The 24,547-nt window shown below is 47.4% G+C and overlaps 1 protein-coding gene across 1 annotated transcript in view; it reads right to left on the bottom strand.

Annotated features, from left to right (window-relative positions):
* LOC309645497 (uncharacterized protein) overlaps positions 1-24,547 on the bottom strand; it is a 114,961-nt gene that overhangs the window by 3,644 nt on the left and 86,770 nt on the right. The window contains exons 13-18 of the mRNA XM_082430673.1: positions 24,343-24,472; positions 23,670-23,769; positions 23,258-23,403; positions 22,459-22,556; positions 19,580-21,471; positions 54-4,615 (exon numbers count right to left, since the gene is read on the bottom strand). The gene's annotated coding sequence lies outside the window, so the exon portion shown is untranslated. The remainder of the gene's footprint in view (positions 1-53; positions 4,616-19,579; positions 21,472-22,458; positions 22,557-23,257; positions 23,404-23,669; positions 23,770-24,342; positions 24,473-24,547) is intronic.

Here is a 24,547-nt window from a genome sequence, read left to right as displayed (position 1 = left end):
GTCATAAGGGTGGAGCCCTGATCTGACAAGATGGTGGCCTCATAAAAAGATACACCAGAAAGCTTGTTCTTTTTCTCTCCACCTGCCTGTGTGGAGGAAAGGCCATGGGAACACACACAGCAAGAAGGCGGCCATCTGCAACCCAAGAGGAGATCACTCACCAGACACCAACCCTGCTGGCACCTTGATTTTGCACTTCCAGGCTCCAGACCTGTGAGAAAATAAACGTCTATTGTTTAAGCCCCCCAGCCTGTGGTGTTTTGTTTTGGCAGCCGAGCTGACCAAGGCAGCGACCCACAGTTAGAGATGCATATTTTCTCAGACACGGTGCAAGCACACGTGTGCACTCACACACACGCTCACACTGCATGGAAAAACAGCACCTTCCCCCCCCACATACGGGCACGAGGTGTTTTCTCTTCCATTGCATTCCATCTTATTCAATTCTGCTATATTCTGTTCTGTTTCCTACTTTTAAAATGCTGATTGTGACCAACTGAATTGATTTCACGACCCATTAATGGGTGGCAAGCTCAGTCTGAGAACTTTGCTCTACGAGGGCCCGGTTCTTTCTTCGGTTTTTGAAAGACAAGCCCCTCCAGATGCTTCCCTAGAAGAGACCCCAGGAGGCAAGATGCCTGGCATCAGAGCATCGTGGAATAAGAGAGTTTTTCAATGACAAGCTCCTATGTCCCCAGAGACGCAATCAGCAAATTCCACAATGCAAGAAATGACCCGTTTTTCTTCAAAAAATAAATATCAAGAAAAAAGGGAAGGATGTTATACACTGGTGCCATCCAATACGGCAGCCACTAGCCACCTGTAGCCCACTGAGCCCCTGAAATGCAGCTAGTCTGAATTGAGATGTGTTCTAAGTGTAAAATATACACCTAATTTTAAAGACTGAGTATGAAAAAAATATTGCAAATATCTCTTAATAATGTTTAGATAGATTATATGTTAAAATAACATTTTGGATACATTGGATTAAGTAAATATATCAGAATTAATTTCACCTATTTCTTTTTTTTTAATTTACTGTCTAGGAAATTCAAAATTACACTTGTGGCTTCTATTGTTATTGAATGGTGCTTTTATAAACTAAAACAGACTCAAGAGACACATCAATCAAAGGAAATATATAGAACTTTTTCGGATCCTGATTCAAAGAAACTAACTGAAAAAAAAAATGAGACAATTGGGGAAATTTGAAAACTGACTTGGTATTTGGTGATATTAAAGATATTAAAAATTAGAATTTTAGGGGTGATGATTCTGTTACAAAAGAGAGTTTTTTTAGAAATATGTACAAATGAAGTAATATTGGGGATTTACTTCAAAATAAATGAGAGGAAGGAAAAAACAAGGAGAGGAGGTCACAGATGAAACGAGTTTGGCCATAGGTGTTGAGGAGTTCATTACGTCATTCTCCTTACTTTCACATCTGTTTTGAATTTTCCAAAATCTGAAATAAAGTTTTGAAAGGCTGTAAAAATCTACTGCATAAAAAATTGTAAACAAAATCAAACCCCAGACAGACGGCACATGTATTCCATGTGGTAAACAGTGCTTATAAGGGTAAACTCCAGAGAGGGACTGCCGGCGTTCAGATCCGAACTTTCCCCCCACCAGGAAGCCGTGTGATCTCGGGCAAGTGATGTAGCTTCTCTGTGCTTCATTTTCCTCCTTTTTGAAAAAAATTTATTTATTTATTTGGTTGCACCAAGTCTTAGTTGCAGCACATGGGCTCCTTAGTTGTGGCATGTGAACTCTTAGTTGTGGCATACATGGGGATCTAGTTCCCTGACCAGGGATCAAACCCAGGCCCCCTGCATTGGGAGCACAGACTCTTATCCACTGGGCCACCAGGGAAGTCCCATTTTCCTCCTTTGTGAATGGAGATAATAGTAACTGCATGATGGGGGCATCCATTTCCAATAGGTGCTGTAACAGCTGACCACAGACTTAGCGGCTTAGAACGACACATTAGTATCTTATGTTTCTGAAGCTCAGAAGTTTAAAATTAGTCCACAGAACCACGTTCCTTCTACAGGCTCTCAGGGACAACCTGTTTCCTTACCTTTTCCAGCTTCTACAGACTGACCGCACTTCTGGGCTCAAGACCCCTTCCTCCATCTTGAAAGAGAGCAGCGTAGATTTTTCTCTTTTCCTTGACCTCCTGCCTTCCCCTTATAAGGAGGCTTGTAATTACGTTAGGCCCACGTTGATAATCCAGGCTCATCACCCCATCTCAAGAACCTTAACTTAATCACACCTGTGACATTTCTTTTGCCAAGTGAAACAACATATTCACAGGTTCTGGGGATTAGGACATGGACGTCTCCCAGGAGACATTATTCAGTGAGCACAATGGGGCTGCTGTGAGAATTAAATATGTTGAGCACTTACAAGTGGACCTGGCACATTGTAACCACTAGTTAAGCATTAATGATTATTATTACATAGTATTCATTAATCAATTTTTAAAATTTTGAACCCACCAGAAAAAAAGTTGCAGCCAGGTATAGTTTGTAACTGAAGGAGTAAAAATGGAAACTACTTAGAAGAATCCTGGAGTGTGTCCTTTGTCCCCATTCAATTCCATCTCTTTCTCTTTCCTGCTGGCTGGGCAGTGGGTATAATGGCTGGAGCTGGAGCCACCATCTTGGACCATGAGGTAACCCGGGGAATGGAGGCCTCTTGTGGCTGAAAAACAAAATGAAGAAATGAGACCCCTTGAAAGCTTGGTAGAGCACAGCTCCCACCCCCAGCCTGTTACACGAGTCAAAAATAAATTTATATTGTGCTAAACCTTCTTTTATCTGGGGCCTGGGTCACTCACAGCAGAATGTAATCCTACTGATACTTTAATTTTAATCTGTTTCCCATAAATCTTAAGAGGTGCCAAATATGTGGAGAGGCCACAACATGAAATAAGAAAACAGGCTGCGTCTGGAGACACAAAGGGCTTTGTTGTTCTCTTTCAATATACAGAACCGAGCGGGGAGCCAATGCAATCAGCCCAGGTTGTCCGAACCGGGGTTTCATTTATTTCTTCCTTTTTGATCATCTTTTTAAACATCATGATCCTTGATGAGGCAAAAAAACGTGAAAAGAAAATTGAACTCATGCTATAAAACCACGTGTAGAAAGAAACGGATGGTTCAGGTGGAAAGTACGAGTGAGTGATGGTTCTGTAGCATAAAGCCCAGGACGTCAGGGTGCTGCCCTGGTGCCACAACCAGCCCAGATCCCTGGTGGGCAGAGTGAAGTGGGGACAGAAACTAAGAATATGGGGACAGAAGCAGGGCAGCCTTGCCTAAAAAGCATTGAACCCTGTGGACAGAGAGAAAGAGAAAGAAAGATTCATCTTGAGAACACAGCCTTGATTCCTTCCAGACCATGGATGCCCATGAGAACTAGCTGTGTGGTTTTCATTCCCTGCACATCCTTGGAGGAACTCTGTTTTGGAGGAGGGAAGCCCCATCCAACACTGTGTTAATTTCATTTGGAATTCTAGCCAATTCAGCCCAACACACACGTTAAACATGCTTAGGCTGGTACCCAAGGTGATCAAGACGCCTTTGTGACTGTGCATGGGTGGGTATTGCTGACAGCTGATCTGGCATCTCCCATCCCTACCCTCACTACTAAGCGGTCCTTGGCTTGGTCAGGAATATCCTGCTCCCCTCTGCATCCCGGGAGCCTCAGGGAGGCGGACCCCACCCCTGCTACAGAGCTGCTCCAATGGTAATCCCATCTTCCTTGCCTGTGATTGGGTGAAATGTGGACACGTGACCCAACCAAGGCCGAGGACATTCTAGGAGGTATTTGCTGGGGGTTTATGAGCAACGCCCCGGGAGAGAGTCCAGAAGTGGCTCTGTTTCCCCTGCTGGACAGGAGCAAAGAGGTCAGACAGGAAGGAGATGAAGCCTAGACTGTGGCAAGCAGAGTGCCCTTGAGGAGCGTCCTTGAGGACAAGGTGTCCTCGAGGACACCTGCAGGTTGCCGAATCAACCGCCCCTGCAGCCCACCTGCCCCTCCCTTCCAGTGATACGAGCCAACACATGGGGTGACAGAGCAACCTTTATGAAAGCTGGGCAAATCCATCTTACTTCATATTGAATTCATGGTGTGTGATGGAGGACTGTGGGCTAGATTTTTTGTTGCTGTCATTGTGATCACCGTCATTTGTTTGTTTTGTCTACTTTTAGCAAGAATACCCAGAACCATGTTTGAAAGTTACCTGATATCCATCACCCTGGAGATCACGAAGGGAGAGCACCAAAAAGGTGATAGTTTAATGATCAAGAATGAGTGGACTTTTGAAAATATAATGGTGTTAAAAAATAATGAATAAAAACGAGCACAAGTTCTTCCTAAGATGATAAACGAAATAAGATGATTTTTACCCAAGACCAAACCTTTCTCTGGTTCCGTGAGCAGCTACCGTTGAATCTTGAACAATGTGCGGGTTAGGGGCACCAACCCTCCATGCAGTGGGAAATCCGAGTATAACTTATGGTTGGCCCTCCCTATACACCAGTCTTCTGTATCCGCGGTTCTGTATTCACGGAGTCAAGCAATCGCGGATCGTGTAGTACTGTAGTAGTTACTGTTGAAAAAAAATCCGCGTATAAGTGGACCGGTGTTGTTCAAGGGTTAACTGTACTTACTTAAAATGATCTCTTTTTCCTGGGACCTTTTCAAGTTGGCCCAGCTGACCACGATCAGTAATGAAAGTGTGGAAAGGTAAAAGTTGTGATCACACTTTCTACGTGATTGTTGTTTCATGTGCACAACATAGCTGTGCAAGGGATACACGGAAAGGGAGAATGAGAAAAGTGCAGCTCATGCCTCCAAATTCATCATCTCCCATCTTTTTTTTAATCGGTTGAACTTCCTGTTAAGCTCCACTCCCAGGTTGGTGACATGATGGGGACACAAAGAATGTCATCATTTGTTATAGTCCTAAGACCCAGACCGGGAGAATCCCTTGGGAAGATTTTAATGTTTAACGTTTTTTAACTTAATTTTTTATTTTATATTGGAGTATAGTTGATTTATAATATTGTGTTAGTTTCAGGTGCACAGCAAAGTGATTCTCTTATACATATACATATATCCATTCTTTTTCCGATTCTTTTCCCATATAGGTTATTACAGAATACTGAGTAGAGTTCCCTATGCTATACAGTAGGTCCTTGTTGATTATCTATTTTACATATAGTAGTGTGTATATGTTAATCCCAAACTCCTAATTTATCCCTCCCTCCTCAATGTTTAACATTTTCACTAAATTCCTATTTCCTATAGATTTGCCAGTATAATTCCCAACGTGATCCGTATAGATTTTTCTTTTGTCAGGAGAAAATAGGGGTTCCATGAGAATGCTGGTCTCCTAGGTGCTCCCTGCCACCCTCCGCCCCGACGTGCACTCAGCACTAGACTCACTAGGAAGGAGAGAGGCTGCGTTCCATTTAATGCAAAACGCTCCAGACACTCAGAATTATCTGTGCTTTGCATGAATAACGACAGCAGCTTGCAAGTGGGCCGGACTTGGCGGAGAGGCCCCGTCGCAAATCCGCCACCACGCTCCTCGGAAGTGCCTGTGAAATCTGCCTTCAGTCGCTAATTTCACACTCCAGGGACAGAGCTGTGAACAGCTCAGAGCACAGAATTCCCATTTTCATAACAGTTTCCTTACCCCTCAGACACCCTTTTATGGCTTTTGTTTTTTTCCTTTTGGCCACCTTTTAAAAATCAGAATGCTTGGGTCCTTTAAGGTATCGGGTTTGCTTTTGCTTTATCATCGCTTTAATTTCCATGACTTTACGAATCTCAGAGATATTGTTTTGTTTTGTCTTTCGACATTTTGCAAAGCTTTCTCTGGCTGGGTTGCATTTTTGAAAAATCAAAATGAATCGCTCGCATTTTCTGCATTCGTTATCCCCTCTCCTGCAGTTTTCTAAATAATGTAGGGACTGGGGAGGCTTCTGTGATGAGCACGAATGCATTTGAAATGCGCTGTTAAGACATGCCTTTCATCTCCCTTCAGATCATAAAATGCGTTTTCTTCTGTGGATTTCTGCAGACCTGAGAAATACTCTTCTTATCTAGAATGAGTTGCAAGACACAGGGAAGGTCCCTTTGAGACAGACAGGGGGCTAGTCTGTGTTGTCTGAGCCGATCAGATTGACAGACAGGAAGTCATCACTCCAAAGAGGGGAATTTGTAAGACTCTTGGCGGCCAGATTTATAAAACCCAGCAGGTTTGTATTTGGGATCAGGATTTGATTATCCCTCTTATTCACTAACTTGGTTGCGTTTTTGCATCAGTGACTCAGTCCAGATGGGACAAGTATTATTCAGATCATGCTCAGGCTTTTCCCCCCGCCTGTCACACCTCCCGCTCCCTTCAAGACCAGCTCGCAACTCACCTCCTCTGGGAACCTTCCCTATGCATGAGAGTTCCTCTGGATCTTTTCCACTCCTGACTGCCTATGGTGCCTGCAACTTGAATGTCTCATTTGTCCTTTATCCATAACCCAGATCTGGTGCCTTTCTCCCCAACTGATGTCCCTAAAATGCAGGCATTACCTCCATCATAGAGAGTTCAAAGATTTAGTTTTGATACCCCCTACCCATTCAAAGGTACAGTTCTCCTTTGGGCAGATAGCTGCTTCAGACATGGCTGGATCGAGTAACTCAAGTCATGTCAGGACTCCATTTCTTGACTCTGTTTTCTTCTGTGTTGGCCTGACACACAGGCAAGCCCTTCTCAGCTTAGGGGCCCAGTTTTACATCCTGACAGTAATGGGTTCTGGTTTCTTTTTCCAGGTAGCTCTTATCGGCCTGATTTGGGTCATACGACCATCAGTGAATGACTTTGGCCAAGGAGAGGGGAGAGTAGAATATATTGATTGGTCAGACCCAGGTCATGAACCTAAATCTAGAACTGGAAGCCAGTGCAGTCAATTCTTTCAGATGGAGTAAAGAGAGGATGGGGGAGAAAAAGGTCACCAAGAAGAAAATCAGGCTGGACCTCCAGGAGAAGAAGAAACAGATGCCCGGCAGACAAAAGCAACCACTGTCCCTTTGTGAGTGAACGAGGCAGGAAAGAAACCCATATAGAGTGCTGAACACACTGTGAGAAATAAGAGGACGCAGTTGGAGGCAGGGAAAGAATTCATTTATGAGAAAGTCAGCAGGACTGTGGGCATTTTGTTATTATTGTTAAGTTGAGAAAAAAGTTGTAATGATGTGTAACACATAAATACTTATTAATGGAGGAAAATGTACAAAAGAATGTGTGTAAAGTATGACATATTATGCAAACAAAAGGCGCTGTGGAAATTACTGCTGAAGACTAAAGCCAGTAAATCCTTACTTCCCTCAGGACCCCCAGTTTCTATGGAGAGATTAAGTTTTATTTACCTGTTTTTAAATATTAAACTGGCAGTTTGGGGCCCTAATTCCTTAGCCAAGACAAAGGATGTATATTTTTGTTTAATGAGGATCACTGGCTCTATTTCATCTAACGTTCTGTCTAAATCTTCAATCGGATTTGGGGCTTGGCTGATAAATGTTGATGTGTCTGCTCTTAGCTTCTGTTAAACAAAGAATAAGGTCACAGGCAGTAACTGGCTAGAGAGTATGGGCTTCAGTAGTGGTGAAAAGTCAAGAGAAAATTGGGGTGATCGTGGGGAAACTCTCCTCTCCCCTGATAATGAGAGTGGACCAAAAAATGAGAGAAAGGATTGAGGATCCCAACGCCCCACTGTGGCTGCAGGACTCAAACATCACTATGCCCTTCTCTTTCTGTCCCACTAAGCAGTTCGTAAGGTAGTTCCATGTCCCCATTTCCCCCACACTCACTATTCCCCAGCCCTCACACACACTGGCCTCATTTCTGGTCCTTTGACTTCCCAGATCTCTTCCCTCCTCTGAGCCTTTGCATTTGCTGTTCCCCCTGCCTAGCACACTCTTCCCTCAGATCTCTCCATGGTGACTGGTTCTCATCCTTCAATACTCAGCCCACATGTCACCTCCTCAGAGAGGCCCTCTCAGACCACCCAACATGAGACAGTAGCCCCACCCCAAGTCACTATTTATCCTGTCACCCGATCTGTTTCCTTTACTGCATTTTTCACAACCTGATATTATGTTCTTTTGTAAATTACCCATCATCCCTCAGTAGACTGAAACTCCTGAAAACAGATGAACCTTGTCTACCTCGTTCACTGCTGTTTGCTTAGAACCCAGCCTCTTTTCTGATGTCAAGTAGGCACTGAATAAATATCTATTGAATTAATTTATTACTTCATTAATGGAAAGTGGTGTCACACATTTTCCTTTGGGGACGTGTTGCTTTGCAACCATTGCCTGTGTGTGCATCTCATCTCTAGTGAACTGATGAAGCCCCTGAGGGGGTCAGCCTCTTGTATGACACCAGAGTTCCTCAATCTCCGCACTACTGACATTTTGAGTTAGGTAATCTTTGTTGTGGGGGTCATCCTGTGCATTGTGGGAGATTCACCAGCATCCCTGGACTCTACCCATAGATGCAGTAGCACTCCACCCCAGCTGTTACAACCAAAACAGTCTGCAGGCATTGCCATTATCTCCTGGGGGGCAAAATTGCCCCCAGTAGAAAACCCCTATGTTATACCAGTGCCAAGGTCAGTGCCAAGTGAATGTCCCGTTTACCCTTGTTGGCTGAAGAAGTGGGCTTCAGTTTTATCTCCTTTGAGGGTTTTAGGCCATTGCTTTTTTAAAACTTTGCACCTTTGCTAATGCATCGGTTCATGCATCAAGCACTTAGTGAGCACCTTATATATACTAGCACCAAGAAGGGGAGGACAGCCAGGCTGGGTGGTTGGAAGAGGGCAGGTGGGCTTCGTAAAGCAGAAGTTCTCTTATATTCACAGCTGCACCTCCAAACCATAGAACGTTCCTTAGCCCATAGTAGGCTCTCAGAAATATTTGCTATTGAAACATCTCCAAGAGGAGTACAGATAGAAACACTGGAGCAAATGACAATACTGGTGACTCTGAATGCATGGCACAGGGTGCCTGTTTTTATTCTAAAGAGAGAGATGAGCAAATTAGCTCCATCAGGAAATCTGGAAGTATATCACAGCCCAGAGTGGTTCTGGGGAAAATCCCAATGACTAACCCTAGGTAAGGAAAGATGTTCAATGTCATGAAAAACCCAGGAAATGTGAGTCCAAGTGACAATAAATTCCTCTGTCAATGCTTGAAATAGAGAAATGGTATACACTTTTGCTGAATTCAGATATTCTAGTAGTGCATATAGCTCTCTGGGAAATCTCAATAAAAATGTTAATAATAACAATAATAGCTATTGAATATTAATATGTGTGGTGCATTGCTTTAACAATTATTTATTACCCATGATTCATTTAACCTCTACAGGAAACCTATGAGGTAGGTATTATTATTATGTATATCTGACTGATGAGGAAACTGGGGATCAGAGAATTCACTTTTCCTAAATCACTCACCTAGTAAATACCAGAGTGGAATTTGAACCTAGGCATTCTGCAAGAATATCTGAGTTCTCAACCTCACTGCTATAAAAGTACAAAAGTTCTTTAAAATAGATATAATAACTACTTTAAAGAATTTAGAGGAAAAGATGGACAAAAGACTACAAAGTGGAGCATTTCAACAAAGATATTGAAATGAAAACTTTAAAATAAAGCCAAAAAGGACATTTCAGAACTAAGAAATTCAATACCTGAAATTAGAATGTCTTTAATGAGCATAATAACAGGCTGAACATAAAAGAAGAATCAGTGAACCCAAAGTCAGGTTGATAGAAATTATCCAAACTGAAGTAGAGAAAGAAAAAACTGAAGATTTTTCTAAAAAGAAGAGAGCCTATGCGACGTGTGGGACAATATCAAGTAGTCTAACATATGTGTAATTGGAGATTCAGAAGGAAAGGAAGGAGAAGAAACGACGTTAGCAGTTAAAATGGGTGAAATTTGCCCAGAATTGATTAAAGACATGAAACCGAATATCAAGAAGCTCTGTGAACACTAAGTAGGATAAATACAAAAAAAAAAAAAAAAAAAAGCCACATCTAGGTACATTATAATCAAACTTCTAAAAACCAAGGTAAAGAGAAAATCTTAAATCCAGCTAAAGAAAATACATGATATTCAGCAAAACAATCAAAATGATGGTTGCTGACTTCTCTAAGAAACAGTGGGCATTGTGAGGCAAAGAATAATTTTTAAGTGCTAGGAGGTTAAAAACAACAAAAACAACAAATTGCCAACTTAGATTGCTAGACACAGCAAAAATAGCCTTCAAAAATGAATATGAGGGCTTCCCTGGTGGCGCAGTGGTTGAGAATCTGCCTTCCAATGCAGTGGACACGGGTTCAAGCCCTGGTCTGGGAAGATCCCACATGCCGCGGAGCAACTAGGCCCGTGAGCCACAACTACTGAGCCTGCGCGTCTGGAGCCTGTGCTCCGCAACAAGAGAGGCCGCGATAGTGAGAGGCCCGCGCACCGCGATGAAGAGTGGCCCCCACTTGCCGCAACTAGAGAAAGCCGTCACACAGAAACGAAGACCCAACACAGCCATAAATAAATAAATAAAATTAAAAAAAAAAATGAATATGAGGGGGCTCCCCTGGTGGCGCAGTGGTTGAGAGTCTGCCTGCCAATGCAGGGGACACGGGTTCGAGCCCTGGTCTAGGAAGATCCCACATGCCGCAGAGCGGCTAGGCCCGTGAGCCACAACTACTGAGCCTGCGCGTCTGGAGCCCGTGCTCTGCAACAAGAGAGGCCGCAACAGTGAGAGGCCCGCGCACCGCGAAGAAGAGTGGACCCTGCTCGCTGGAACTGGAGAAAGCCCTCGCACAGAAACGAAGACCCAACACACCCAAAAATAAATAAATTAATTAATTAAAAGGAAAGGAGGGGGGAAATTGATAAATGAAGATTAGTGTTACTATACGTATACAAATACATATTAAAAAAAAAAATGAATATGAGGGGCTTCCCTGGTGGTGCAGTGGTTGAGAATCCACCTGCCAATGCAGGGGACACGGGTTCGAGCCCTGGTCCGGGAAGATCCCACATGCCGCGGAGCGACTAGGCCCGTGAGCCACAACTACTGAGCCTGCGCGTCTGGAGCCTGTGCTCCGCAACAAGAGAGGCCGCGATAGTGAGAGGCCCGCGCACCGTGATGAAGAGTGGCCCCCGCTTGCCGCAACTAGAGAAAGCCCTCGCACAGAAACGAAGACCCAACACAGCCAAAAATAAATATAAAAATAAATAAATAAATAAAAAAGATTACCATAAAAAAATGAATATGAAATAAAGCTATTTTCAAACAAACAAAATCTGGAAGAATTTGTCACCAATAAATTTACCCCACAAGAACTGTAAAGGAAGTTCTTCAGGCTGAGGTAAAATGATGCCAGATGAAAGTACAGATCTACTGAGAGGGATGAAGAGCCACAGGAAGATAAATATTTAGGTAAATATAAAATACTACTGCAAATAAATTAAGTACTGACTTAAAGTAACAATACCAACAATGTATTGTAAGGTTTATTACATATATAGAAGAAAATGTATAACAATAACAGAACAGACAAGAGTGGGAAGTGGAATTACACTGTTGTAAAGTTCTTCTTTGGTATGTGAATATGAGACTAATTTAAGATTAATTACAGGCACTTCCCTAGTGGTCCAGTGGTTAAGACTCCACGCTTCCAATGCAGGGGGCGTGGGTTTGATCCCTGGTCAGGGAACAGAGATCCCATGGGCTGCACAGCATGGCCAAAAATTTTTTTAAAAAAAATATTAATTGCAATAAACTAGGAATGCATATTGTAGTCTCTAGAGCAACCACAAAAATATTAATTGAAAGGAATAGGTACAATGATGACAATAGAGGAAACACAATGGAGTAAAAGAAAGTCTTGACAAATCAAAATAAGGCATAAAAGCAGGGCCAAAGGAACAAAGAATAAATGAGACACACTAAATACTCCACTTAAAAGACAGAGATCATCAGGCAAGATTAAAATAAATAAACCAACAAGAAAACTAGACTCAACTTCTTTAAAAGAAACACATTTTACTCAGAAATGAAAAAGAACAACGGATAAATTCAACAACATTAAAGAATCTCAAAAGCATGTTGCTAGGCAAAAGAATGACTACTTACGATTCCATTTTGTATGAAGTTCAAGGACAGGTAAAAAATTATCTATGATCATAGATTATTATAGAAGTCAGGATGGTAGTTATCTTGGGGACGTTACTGACTGGAAAAGGTCACAAGGGAATTTCTAGTCATGAAGGAAATCTATAGCGTGACCTCAGTGGGGGTTATAAAGATGAATATGTGTTTCAAAATTCAGCAAGATGTATATTTAAGATTTGTGCATTTACGGTATGCAAATTTTATTTTCTAAAATGTGTGTATGCAATCATATATATGCACACACACACACACCACCCCTTCTCCCCACTTTCACTGTACCACTGTCCTAGATCAGGTTTACCAGGACCAAGAGGCTGAGATGAGGGTAGCCAATAAATGTTTTACTGTTTCCAGAATAGCACCTGTGACAAAGCAAAGGAAGCAGGGAAGGGTGGAGGGAGAGCCTGTACTGTGAGCCTTCAGCGAATCCCCCTGGAGCCCTGGCATTGGCATGGCCTGCAGAGTTGTGCCCAGTTAAGGATAGGGAGTTGGATCTTTGCAGCCCTGTGTCAACCAGTCATGGGATGTGGGCTATGCAAGAATGTAACACCCAGGGAAGGACCCAGCTGTGAGCTGTCAGCAGCCAACACCCACCCCTGGCCCCCAGGGAAATGAGGGCCGGGGTCATGAGGGGGAGATGCGATGGCACACCACAGCGCCCACGGCAACCGCCCTGGTCTGAGCCACTGGCTTGCTGACCAGGACAAACACCCCAGCCCCCTTGCTGGTCTCCAGGTTCCCACTCTGGTTCTCATGATGATTTGTTCACCCCACCGCCGCCTGGGATAATTTAAGAAAATATTGGGTTGGCCAAAAAGTGCCTTCGGTTTTTAAGTAAAAATAAAAGACACTTTTTTCATTTTCACCAAGAACTTTATCGAACAATTTATTCACCCTTTTGTTCCACTACCTTCTGCCATTTTTCAGGCAACTTCATGATTCCATCTTCCCAAAACTTTTTATCTTTTTGAGCAAAAAACTGTTCCAGGTGCCTTTTACAGTCTTCCAGAGAACTGAAATTTTTTCCACTAAGAGAATTTTTTAAAGACCGAAATAAATCGAAATCCGAAGGTGCAATATCTGGTGAATATGGTGGATGAATCAGAACTTCCCAGCCAAGCTGTAACAGTTTTTGCCTGGTCATCAAAGAAACATGTAGTCTTGCGGTTATCCTGATGGAAGATTATGTGTTTTCTGTTGACTAATTCTGGATGCTTTTTCTTGACAGCCACTTTCAGTTGGTCTAATTGGGAGCAGTACTTGTTGGAATTAATCATCTGGTTTTCCGGAAGGAGCTCATAATAGAGGACTCCCTTCCAATCCCACCACGTACACAACATCACCTTCTTTGGATGAAGACCGGCCTTTGGTGTGGTTGGTGGTTGTTCATTTCGTTTGCCCCACGATCTCTTCCATTTCACATTGTTGTACAGTATCCACTTTTCATCGCCCGTCACAATTTGTTTTAAAAATGGAACATTTTCATTACGTTTCAGTAGAGAATCACATGCAGAAATACAGTCAAGAAGGTTTTTTTCACTTATGTGGAACGCGAACATCAAAGCAGTGAACATAATCAAGCTGGTGCAAATAACTTTCAACACTTGATTTGGATATTTTGAGTATGTCGGCTATCTCCCATGTGGTATAACATTGATTGTTCTCAATTAATATCTCGATTTGATCGCTATCAACTTCAACTGGTCTACCCAACTCTGGAGCAGCATCCAATGAGAAATCTCCAGCACAAAACTTTGCAAACCACTTTTGACATGTTCGATCAGTCACAGCACCTTCTCCATACACTGCACAAATCTTTTTTTGCGTTTCAGTTGAGTTTTTACCTTTCTTGAAATAATAAAGCATGATACGCCAAAAATGTTGCTTTTTTCTTCCATCTTCAATGGAAGAAAAAATGGTTACACAAAAATTCACCAATTTTGACGTCTTTTTTTAAATGCATGCTGATATGACAGCTGTCACATACAATCTAACAAAACTGTTTTGAATGAAGTTAAAGACAACTAAGTGCTACTAGAGCCATCTTACGGAAAAAAATGAACGAACCTTCGGCCAACCTAATACATCACATCCCATCAGATATGATCCCCACTCAAATCCCTTCAGTAGCTCCCCATCACGTCTAGAACGAGATTCTTTAGTCTGGCTATTAATCTCCACCTGGATCATCCACTCCAGCCACCCAATGCCTTTTGTGCAGAAAGGGGTGGCCAACCCATCCTGGTTTGCCTGGGACTTGCTGACTTTAGCACTGAAGGTCCCACATCCTGAGAACCTGCTCAATCCCAGGCACACCAGGACTATTGGTCACCAGAAGATTTGCTGATGAATTTGAGACCGCTAGGTGGCATTTCGGGGGGCTCTGAGGAGCTCCAGTTCTTTATGTCTCAGTGCAGAAAGAATTCAGCAAGAGGCAAAGTGATAGGTAAGAAGTGATTTATTAGAATAGGATGCTTGTGAGGCTTACAAGTGGGCAGGTGGGAGGGTGCCACACCGTGAGAACTTAGTGGGCTACAGTTTTATAATCAAAGGAAAAGTAGGGAGAGGAAAAAAGACCACCTTCTTCCTCATTTTTTTTTTAACATCTTTATTGGAATATAATTGCTTTACAACGTTGTGTTAGTTTCTGCTGTATAACAAAGTGAATCAGCTATATGCATACGTATATCCCCATATCCCCTCCCTCTTGTGTCTCCCTCCCACCCTCCCTATCCCACCCCTCTAGGTGGTCACAAAGCACCGAGCTGATCTCCCTGTGTGATGCAGCTGCTTCCCACTAGCTAGCTATTTTACATTTGGTAGTTATATATGTCGACATTACTCTCTCACTTCGTCCCAGCTTACCCTTCCCCCTCCCCACGTCCTCAAGTTCATTCTCTATGTCTGTGTCTTTATTCCTGTCCTGCCCCTAGGTTCATCAGAACTTTTTTTTTTTTAGATTCTATAAGATTCTATCATCAGCTCCTCCTCCAGGTTGGGCAGGGGAGTTTTCTTGTCCCTACGTGGTCAAGCCAGGACTGTCATGGCACTATGGAAAAATTATTTCAGGTCTCAGAGCAATGGGGGGGGGTCTTTCACTTTGAAATGTCACCTTTCCATAAATTATTGTTTTTTATGTGTGCAAAGAGCATGTCCTAGGGGTCATTCACTTAGTGAGCTCACTGGGCAGGATGTGGGTCTCATGCCACCATTGTTTTATTGTTTTGGGGCATGTCTCATGATTGTTTGCATGGTTTTGTTGCTAAGCAAGCCTGCTTGGTTTCGTGGTTAAGCAAACCTGCTTTCTTGAGTGACCATTAACTTACAGGGTCTCCCATGCTTTTTTCTTTACTTACAACCCCCTAGTGGGATTAACTATTTAACTACCTGCTTTGTCCCTTTACTCTTTCCCTGTCAAATTGACTAGAGAAAAAGCAAGAGATCAAGGGATTGACAAGGTCTTCACCTGAAGCGTGGGTGAGTGAGGGCTGACTGCGCTGAGGACACCTGGGGAGGAGCCAGCCCACCTGCCCTCAAAGCCCAGCCCGAGGCAGGAAGGAGACTCCACGCTTTTCATTCCTCTGCTCCCAGGGGGCTGTTCCCAGGGGCCAGAGCCTTTGTGTGCAGGGAGCGGGGATGGTTCCTTGTGGTTGGGCGCGATTAGAAAGGCATGCCGGGCTGTACCTGCAACAGATTTATCCCTCTCCTCACCGTAATTAAAGCCCCCAGCGCATTCCATCCACCAGGGCCTGGGAGCTTGGATCTGTCTGGACTTGCTGCTTCTAACCCAGCTGGCATGTCGGGGCCAGGCGGTTCTCTAAACGGTGCCCCCCAGTTGTCCCAGGGCCAGCTTTTCTGGGTGTAAACCTTACAGACTCTGACATTTGTAAAGAAAGAAAATAGGGGTGGAGAGTTGGGGAGATGAAACAAATTCTCCTATGACCCTCTTTATTTCAAAACTGTGAAACTTCAAGCCTCACTCAGGGCATCTCAACAGTGGGTGCTATAGGCATTTTGTGCAGGGCAATTTTCATTGTGTGGAACTGTCAAGAGATATTACAGGACATTTAGTGTCCCTGGCTTATGCCCAATAGATGTCAGCAGATCACACCTTTCCCTAGCCATGTGACAATCCAAACACCCTTGCTCATTTCCATTCACTCAGGTTTGCATGCAAATCTGACACACAAAATGCCTTTGGAACTCAGTGCGGGGGGATGGAGATGGGGACTGGGGTGGGGGACACAGTCCCAGAGGCATTACTGCCTGGGGGAGGCTCTTTACACGATGCCAAGCCGCTTAGTTCTTAGCGCTGAAGCCTGTCAGAGAATCCCATTAAACCCTCACCGTTTCTGCAAAGAGAACGGGATGCTATTTACTGAGCATTCAGCGTCCCCAAATTAGACAGTTATAACAAAATGGGAGAAAAGGAGAGAAGGATTCCTGTTTCCAGCCAGCAATCAGGTGCCAGGCACAGTGCCCAGTATGGGCAATGCAAAGAATCAAAGGAACTGCCCAGACTCATGGAGTTCATGGTCTGGTCAGCAGAGAAAAATCATCCACGGCAGCAACAACCGTGAGAGAGCGCCCTGTGACAAGGTGGTGTTTTCAAATGGGCAGGTAAGGAGCTACTGTGGATCCTTACATCTATCTAGTGCATCTTGGACAGTAGTTTGAAGTTGGAAAAGAATGGAATAGAATAGGATAGAATATTATCAGATAGTAAAAGTAGTGTTCATATTTTGGCTCAGATCTGTAAATTCGAGTATATGTTGGCTTGTGATGCAAAATATTTCATATCATGGATCATGGACCAAAAAAAACTTAGAAGCAAAGAGTAAGCAGCTGCAATGTAAGGGGCTACTTTTGCAATAATTGATCTTAAAACAGGTATAAAGCATGTCAGGAGTTGGAAACTCAACATCAGATTTTGGAATAATTTGCAGGCAGAGAGCAACTACACACACTGCATCAGTTTAGATGATTCCCCAACAAGCCTGAGAGAAGGCAAGACAGGATAGTTCTTGTTGCAAAGATGGGGAAAGGAGACTAAGCAAGGCTGAGACACTCTCCAGAGGTCACACAGGTGAGAGGCCAGAGCCCCAGGCCTGGGCCTCGAAGCCCCAGACTCTGACCCAGGAACGTCCCATCACACCAGCTGCTGCCCAGGACAAAGGCTCCACCCACATCACCCAGGGTCTCTGCTGCTGCCACACGCGCTCCCACCACACACCATCTCCAGGCGCCTCTGCAATTAAAGCCACAGGCTGGTAGAGTTTTAGGAAGGTAGGTTTTAGGAAAGCAACTCCCCAGCCAAGACTTCATGGGCGCAAACTCCCCACAGTCCCCTCCTGGGAGAAAAGCTTCCTCTTGTGACCGTGACACTTTTGTTCAACGCCACCGACTGTTAGCCCCTAAGGACGCCGCCTGGTTTGAGCTCAGGAGGTGACGAGGGAGCAAATCTCCCAGGTTTTTATTCCACCACAGCCCCTGGCTCATCATCTCTCCTCAGACTAAAAGAGCCAAAAAAAAAGAGATGTCAGGACTTTTTCCAGAGGAGAAAAGCCACGCGAAATGGGGTAGAGAGTGAGCCATGCCCCTCCCCCGTTTATGTTCCATCCCCCCCAGCACAGGTGTGTGTGGAGGGGTCCTGTCCACGCGCCACCTCCCCGCTCAGTGTCCCTCTGAGGGGCGCAGGGCCGCGGTTGGTTGGTTTGGGACGTCCACAGGCAGTAGGATCTGGAGGCTGAGCTGAGTCTTGGGCACAGACGGCTTCGTTCTTGCTGGAGGGTCCATGGGCTCCCTGACGACCCATGTCATGTGTGCCCAGGACGTGTGTCCACGTGGCAGTGCAGCCGGGGAGGCAGGGCACATGTCCTCTGTCGAGTGAGCAGGTTGGGGGTGACCTTGGGGATTTCTCCGCGCGCATGTCATCCATCCCACAGGCGCTGGGGAGCCCATGCTCTGTGCCGGGCACAGTTCCAGGCCCTGGGGATGCAGCCCAGACCTTGCCCTCGTGACGGGAGACACACAATGAGCAAGAAATCAAGGCAGCCCTGCAGACAATTCCAGAGAGTGAGATGTGTACTGGGAAGAACTTTAACCAGGCTGAAGGGATGGAGTGGCGGGCGGGGGTGGACCTGAATAGGGACTCAGGGAATGAGGAGGGGACACTGGACCTGAGTCCTGAAGGAGGAGAAGGAGCAGATCGTGGGAGAGGTCAGGGACGGGGCTCCCGGCAGAGACAGTCACGGCCAACCCGCCCTTCCCAGCGGACCCTGCAGGACCCTTAGAGAAACAGGCTCCACCTGCCCCCGCACAAAAGTCCCTGCACTTGCAGCCTGGGGCTCTTTTGGGGGCCACACAGAATAGTAGTTAGAAGCCTGGACCCCGGCACCAGGCAGTCTGGGTTCAAATCTCAGCCCTCTCACTTACTAATGAACTTAATTACTGCTCTGTGCCTGTTTCCCAATTTAGAAATAAAACAGAACTGCTGTGAGCATCAAATGAATAAACCCTCATGCAGCACTTAGCCCAGCACAGGCGCATGGCGGGGTCTGAGTGGCTGGACAGCCAATCAGCAGATGCCCTTGGAGGTCAGAGCAAGCACTTTTAAACCAGCCCACAATCAGATCAGATCTCTGGGGCGTCTTCAATGAGAAAACTGCACCTTTTCAGAATAACCAGGAAAATTAGTGCTCAGACTCCTGAATGTCTGTCTTCTGTCCTGACACCAAGTGATCTTCCAGAAAACCAGACCCGGGCACACAAAGGCCAGGCTTGTCTTCACTGGGGATGTAAGGAGGGGCCAGTGAACCACAGACCCTAAAGACAGGAAGGACCTGTGGGTCTATGGTAGAGGTTACAAGTCAGGGATCTGAGGCCAGATGTGGGTTCCAATCCCAACCCCACCACTTGAGCAAGTTTCTTACCCTAAGCCTCAGTTTCCTCATCTGTAGAGTGGAGATAATAATCATAGAGCGGTTATAAGGCACACGTTTCCTAAAGGCACACATCCATCCACATATTCACATAACGTAGCATCACAGGGATGGGAGCTGTCGTCGTTCACCCTATGGTCATCACCCAGGTCGAGGACAGTCTGAAATCCTCAATGCCAGCGGTGTGTGCAGACAGGACCTCAGGGGAGGGGGGGAGGGGACCCATGCTAAGCACAGTAATCACAGGGGCTCAGAGAGAAGCCACTGAGCCCCACTGCCCTGTGCAATGCCCGCAGCTGGGATGGAGGCATATTTCTGTGTTCTGGTTACCCGGCACTTGCTCGGGGCTCAGCCCTTTCTTGCTGTGACCAGAGCCTACTGACCTCATTGACTCCAGGGACTGCCACCAGCCAGGCTTCTTGCCTTCTCAATTTCTCCTTCACTGGGATGGGAAAAAATGTGCTCTTGTCCTGCTGGAGTCCTCAGTCCCAACCTCCAGTACAAGGTCCTCTGCAAACCTGGAAATGTATTCCTTCCCTTAGAAAGTAACTGCTCTCTGGTAGGATCTTCACATCCTTCCCGCACAGAAACCCAGCAGGGCAGGGAGGCCGCCGGCTGAGTGCTGTCTGCGGTCCCATCTTGGGAGCTGTCTCCCAACTCTGGGAGATGTAGAAAAGCCCCACAAGTTGCACAAGGATTCCACAACGCAGTGAAACAGCCTGTGATTAAACCGAGATGTCAAAATCAATATGCAAAGAGCGTGATTAAAAGACAAGCATGGTTGGCACCAGAGCATCACTCTTAATTGAGCCTGTGTCTACTTTTCTACATGCAACAAGGAAATTAACAACAGGGTGATAAACTTTCAAGAGAAATTAATTACCCCTGCTGCTTGCGCCTCCCTTACACTCTCTGTTTAACCTGCACTCTCCCTCCCCCCAGCAGCCAGCCCTAGAAGGGCCCTGGGGTTGCTGATTATACATGCAGGGCTGCAGCTTCAAAGAGCCCCAACTCCTCCTCAGGCTCTGAGTGAGTTTGTTTTCTGGCCCCCTCTGCACAGATGCGGCCCTGGGAAGAAAGAGCCAATGGGTGTTTACCGCAGAGGAACAGAAGAAGGAAATAGATGGGGTGGGAGTCTGTGCAGGGTTAGAACGGGGTTGGTGCATTGTGTGGTATGCCACGTGGCTTCCCCTGTGACTAGACTTGTACTCCCATAGGACTAGGGAGGGAGGGAGGAAGGGAGAAGGGGTGAACGTGGCAGTTTCTGCAGAGGCAGAGCTAAGCAGGGTGTGCTGGCCTTGACAGGCCTAGGCAGAAGTGACACGTGTATACGGGATGGGAGGTCACCAGGGGCTTCCAGAGTCATTGGGATTCAGGGCAGAGGCTCCAAGAAAAGAGATGATGGGAAAACAGGGGAAAAGGTGGAGATGAAAATTCATCAGCGCTTCCCCAACCCCGGGCACTACCGGACTGCGGGGTGGGCTTTCTGCGGGAGGCGGACACCAACCCCGGGAGCGAGCCTGGGCTGTCATTGCTGGACAGACACCGAGAACCAGGGGTGGAGGAAACAATCACAGGGGCAGGGCGTGAGGAGAGGGCATGAACAGGCAACACCAACGGGCCATGATGGGGCTGTGAGCATCGTCTTTGCAGTGACCAAAGGCAGACAAAGTGACAGAGGCTAGCAGGTTCCTGGGTGGCGGGTCCCCTGCCAGGACAGTGGGTTTGGGAAGGCGGAATGCACCTGGGCTGTCTCTGTGCGGCCACCCCAGGCTTGCTGGTCTCTGCCACCTGCCGGCCCAGCCGCACTGAGACCCCACGTCTCAGCCCCTGGCACGGGGCTCCCACCTCCGCCTCTCTCCATCTTTTGGGACTTGTCTGAGCACCGACGTCTCCATCCATGCTTCTGGCCCCAGGTGTCCACGACCTGTCCCTGTTTTCCAACCTCCCTCAGTCATGTCCTGCACACTGGACCCCACTTTGTGCCCATGTGTGGCCTCAGACGGGCACCCCTCGGGATGGGGAAGGCCCGGGACACTGCCGGTGGCCCCTTCCGACAGCAGGAAATGGTGCTTGAGTCACTCCCGTCACGCCTGACCCTGGGGCTCCTAGAGACGCAGGAGGAGGCCTTGGAGCCGCATCCCCCGGCCAGAACCGTCTTCCATCAGGGGATGAGAAGCAGAAGAGGAGGCGCCTGGCCGACCCCAGCGGCCACAGCTTCCAGAACATCTCCCTCCCGCAGACGAGCACCCTGCCCTCAGGTGCACCCAGGCGCCTGAAACCAGCAGATAATAGGTGCCCGTGAACTTGCAGAGTCCTGCCCAGATTTCAGTCTTAAGAGTTAATTTGCACGAAATAATTTGCCCAATTGATCAGCTGCCAGGAATCTGGGCTGACTGGCGTTTTCTCTTGGCCGCTGTTTGGACTCCGGAGCCAGATTGGGGCTGGGGGCTCCCCCTTGGCCTCAGTGGGCCCTCACGGTCTGCGGGGAGCGACAGAGCGCACAGGCTGATTTAATGGACGTTTATGCAGCCCTGCAGGAGGCCATAGCTGAGCATGTCCCCTCCTAATTAAAGGACAGCGGCCAGTTGTTCCCCATCAGTGCTGACAAAAGGGGATTGCTTTGGTCCTGGGAGCTTATGGGAGCTCCTCAAATGCCAAAATCTGGCACCTGCCACCTGGCATTCTTAAAGTGACCCTTTCAGGAGAGATGGCCACTGTGAGGGGGACGGTTGTTATGGGGCCTCCATCCAGGCTGGGATGGGGTGTCGCTCTGCCCACGTAGGGGCAGGAGGACAGTGTCCTAAACCTGACCCTGCCCTGGCCTGGGGGGGAGAGAGGGGGTTTGCATGGGGGCGGGGCTACAGATGCAAATGCCCACAGGCCTGGGGGTCAGGGGACTCCCGCAGAGGCTGGGGGAGGGGCATGGCCCACAGGATGAGCCCGTCTCCAGCGTGGAAGCCACGTGGAAATCCAGGCCCAGCACTGCCCGACCCTCCAGCCGCCCGGGCAACCCCGGGGAAGTGGAGGCCACTGTCCACTCCGGGACTGTTAGCCGCGTCAGGACAGGGCCTGTCCTATCCGGTCCCTGTAGCCCCGCCCCCGCCCCCCCTGCCCTGCAGAGAGCCCTCCTCGGCCACCCGGGGGGAGCAAAGCAGGCGCCCCTCCTAGCAGCGTCAGCTCGGTGGGCGGTGCCCCCGAACATGACAGAGTCTTGGGGGAAAAGCCCTCCTCACACCAGCCAGCCCAGCGCCACACACACCTTGATGCTCACGACTTTCCAGAACGATTCTCTCTCAGTGACTCAGAGGTCACACTGTGGAGACAAACCAGCCAGCAGATGTGTCGAGTTTGTCCCTCCTGGTGTTTTTTGAAAAATGTGAATCCGATGTCAACACATGAAAAACCTGAGATTTCACTTGAGCATCTGATACTTTGATTCTCTTAAGATCTCAGGACACGGCGCCACTCTGCGCCCAAATCCTCTCCTGGTAGCTTGTGTGGCACCGAGGCCAGGGCACCAGCCCCTTTAGACAGGCTCGTGCTCCGCAGTTTGCCACCGATTCCACCCCTCCCCCTATTGTCCCCACATGGAGACCCAGGATCTGCCACCCCAACTGCTGTGCTGCATTGTCCACAGGCCACTTGCTGGGTCCCTCCCCGGGTCTTTCCCCTTCTACAGGGAAACGGTAACAAAACCACACCACAGGGCTGGGGGGCATCCAGAACCTGCTTGGAACGTGTCTGGCAGGTGGGAATCCCTCAGGAAGTGCTGGCTGGCGGCTGGTCCAGCCCTCTTCACTTCTTTTGTTACCTGCCAGGCCCGTGGGGACACTGGCTTTGAGACCTGCTGCTGACGGAGGAAGCAGCTGTGGCCGTTTCTCTCCAGCTTTCTCCATCTCCACCGCTTTCCCCCAGCCCCACCTCCCACCTCGTCCCACACCCAGAGGGCGGGGGACACAGAGCCTGGAGTCCCGCCACGTGGGTCCTGGGTCTTCCGTTGTCCTGACCCCACCGTCACTGCCGACCCGTCTGACGGGCATGTTCCTATTTTCTCCCACATCTCCTACCTGGATGTTAGTCCCTGAGTCCACCAGCGACGTCAGGACCGCATGGGAGATTTGATCAGGTTTGCAAGGGTGTTCTTTCTTCTTACAGCCCATGTTCTATCAGTGAGACACTTCAGAATTCACTGGATGTAATTTATCTTTGGAATTAATACACTGTGTTAAGTACTTTGAAAGCAATCAACAACTATAATCCAATTACTACTGGCTGTATTTTTAATGCTATTTTGCCCCCAGCCCCTCATCTCAACTGTGCGCCAGACTCACTCCCACACACACACACGCAGAGCAGATGCCAATTTTGTGCCCCGTTGCCTCGCCTAACAGTGAGAGCACTGAATAGTGAACAGCTGATCTGCGTGAAGTAACGTGAGAGCTCCTGTAGTCCTGGAGCTTTTAAACTGACAAACAGGTATCAGCCAGGTTGCCATGGAGAGCAGTGGACCGATGCCAGGGCTCACCCTCCGGACTCGTGGCCTTCTCTGAGCAGCAGGGTCACGTGGGCTCTGCGAGGAGGCAGAGGCATGGCCTGGCATTTTAATGACACTGACTGGCTGTGTCTGAGCGGCGAGTGTGTAGGGGTGAGACAGGGCACGTATGTGTGAGTGTGGGTGCATGTGTGTAAGTTCGCACGCACAGCCCCACATATATGGGATGAAAACTGAATGGCCCTGAGGATCTGCTGGACACCTTTCATGTTCTAACAGAGACCGTGAGGCCTGAGGGGTCACTGGATGGACAATTCGAGTTTCTGAGTCAGGGCGGCTGCTGACTCAGCACTGAGGAAGCCGCTCCTCTGGCCCCATCAAGACCCCCCTCGCTCCCTTCTCTCCCTCACGTGCACCCATCCCCCCTTTTCTCCTTCCTCTTCCCCCTCCATTCACCCTCCTTGCCTCCCCCCGCCCTCTCTCATGTTCTCTCGCGGCTGCCTTCTTTGTCCTGCAATCCCCTCCCCCGCCCCATTACGGATGATGGGAGGAGAGCCACATCCTTGCTGCCTGCCATATAAAACCCTCGACACCGCTTTGTACCCATTTTTCGGTCTTGCAAATCCACCCCAACTCAGGGAAAATACCTACATACATACATACACGCATCGCATGCACAGAATGTAAACACAGACCAGAAGAAAGCCCTCCATCCTCTGTCTCTGTTTTGGTTTCTCCAGAAGCCGACCCTGAGGCAAGGCTTCAAGTCCAAGGATTTCCTCTGGGGGGTGATCACAAACAACACCGGTCGGGGGTGAGGGGCAGGGACACCAGACAGGGAAGGAGGCCACGAGCA

The sequence above is a fragment of the Balaenoptera physalus genome (assembly GCF_965194825.1).
Source record: "Balaenoptera physalus genome assembly, chromosome: 16".
NCBI classification, from domain to species: domain Eukaryota; kingdom Metazoa; phylum Chordata; class Mammalia; order Artiodactyla; family Balaenopteridae; genus Balaenoptera; species Balaenoptera physalus.
This window is presented reverse-complemented; position numbering and strand designations above follow the sequence as displayed.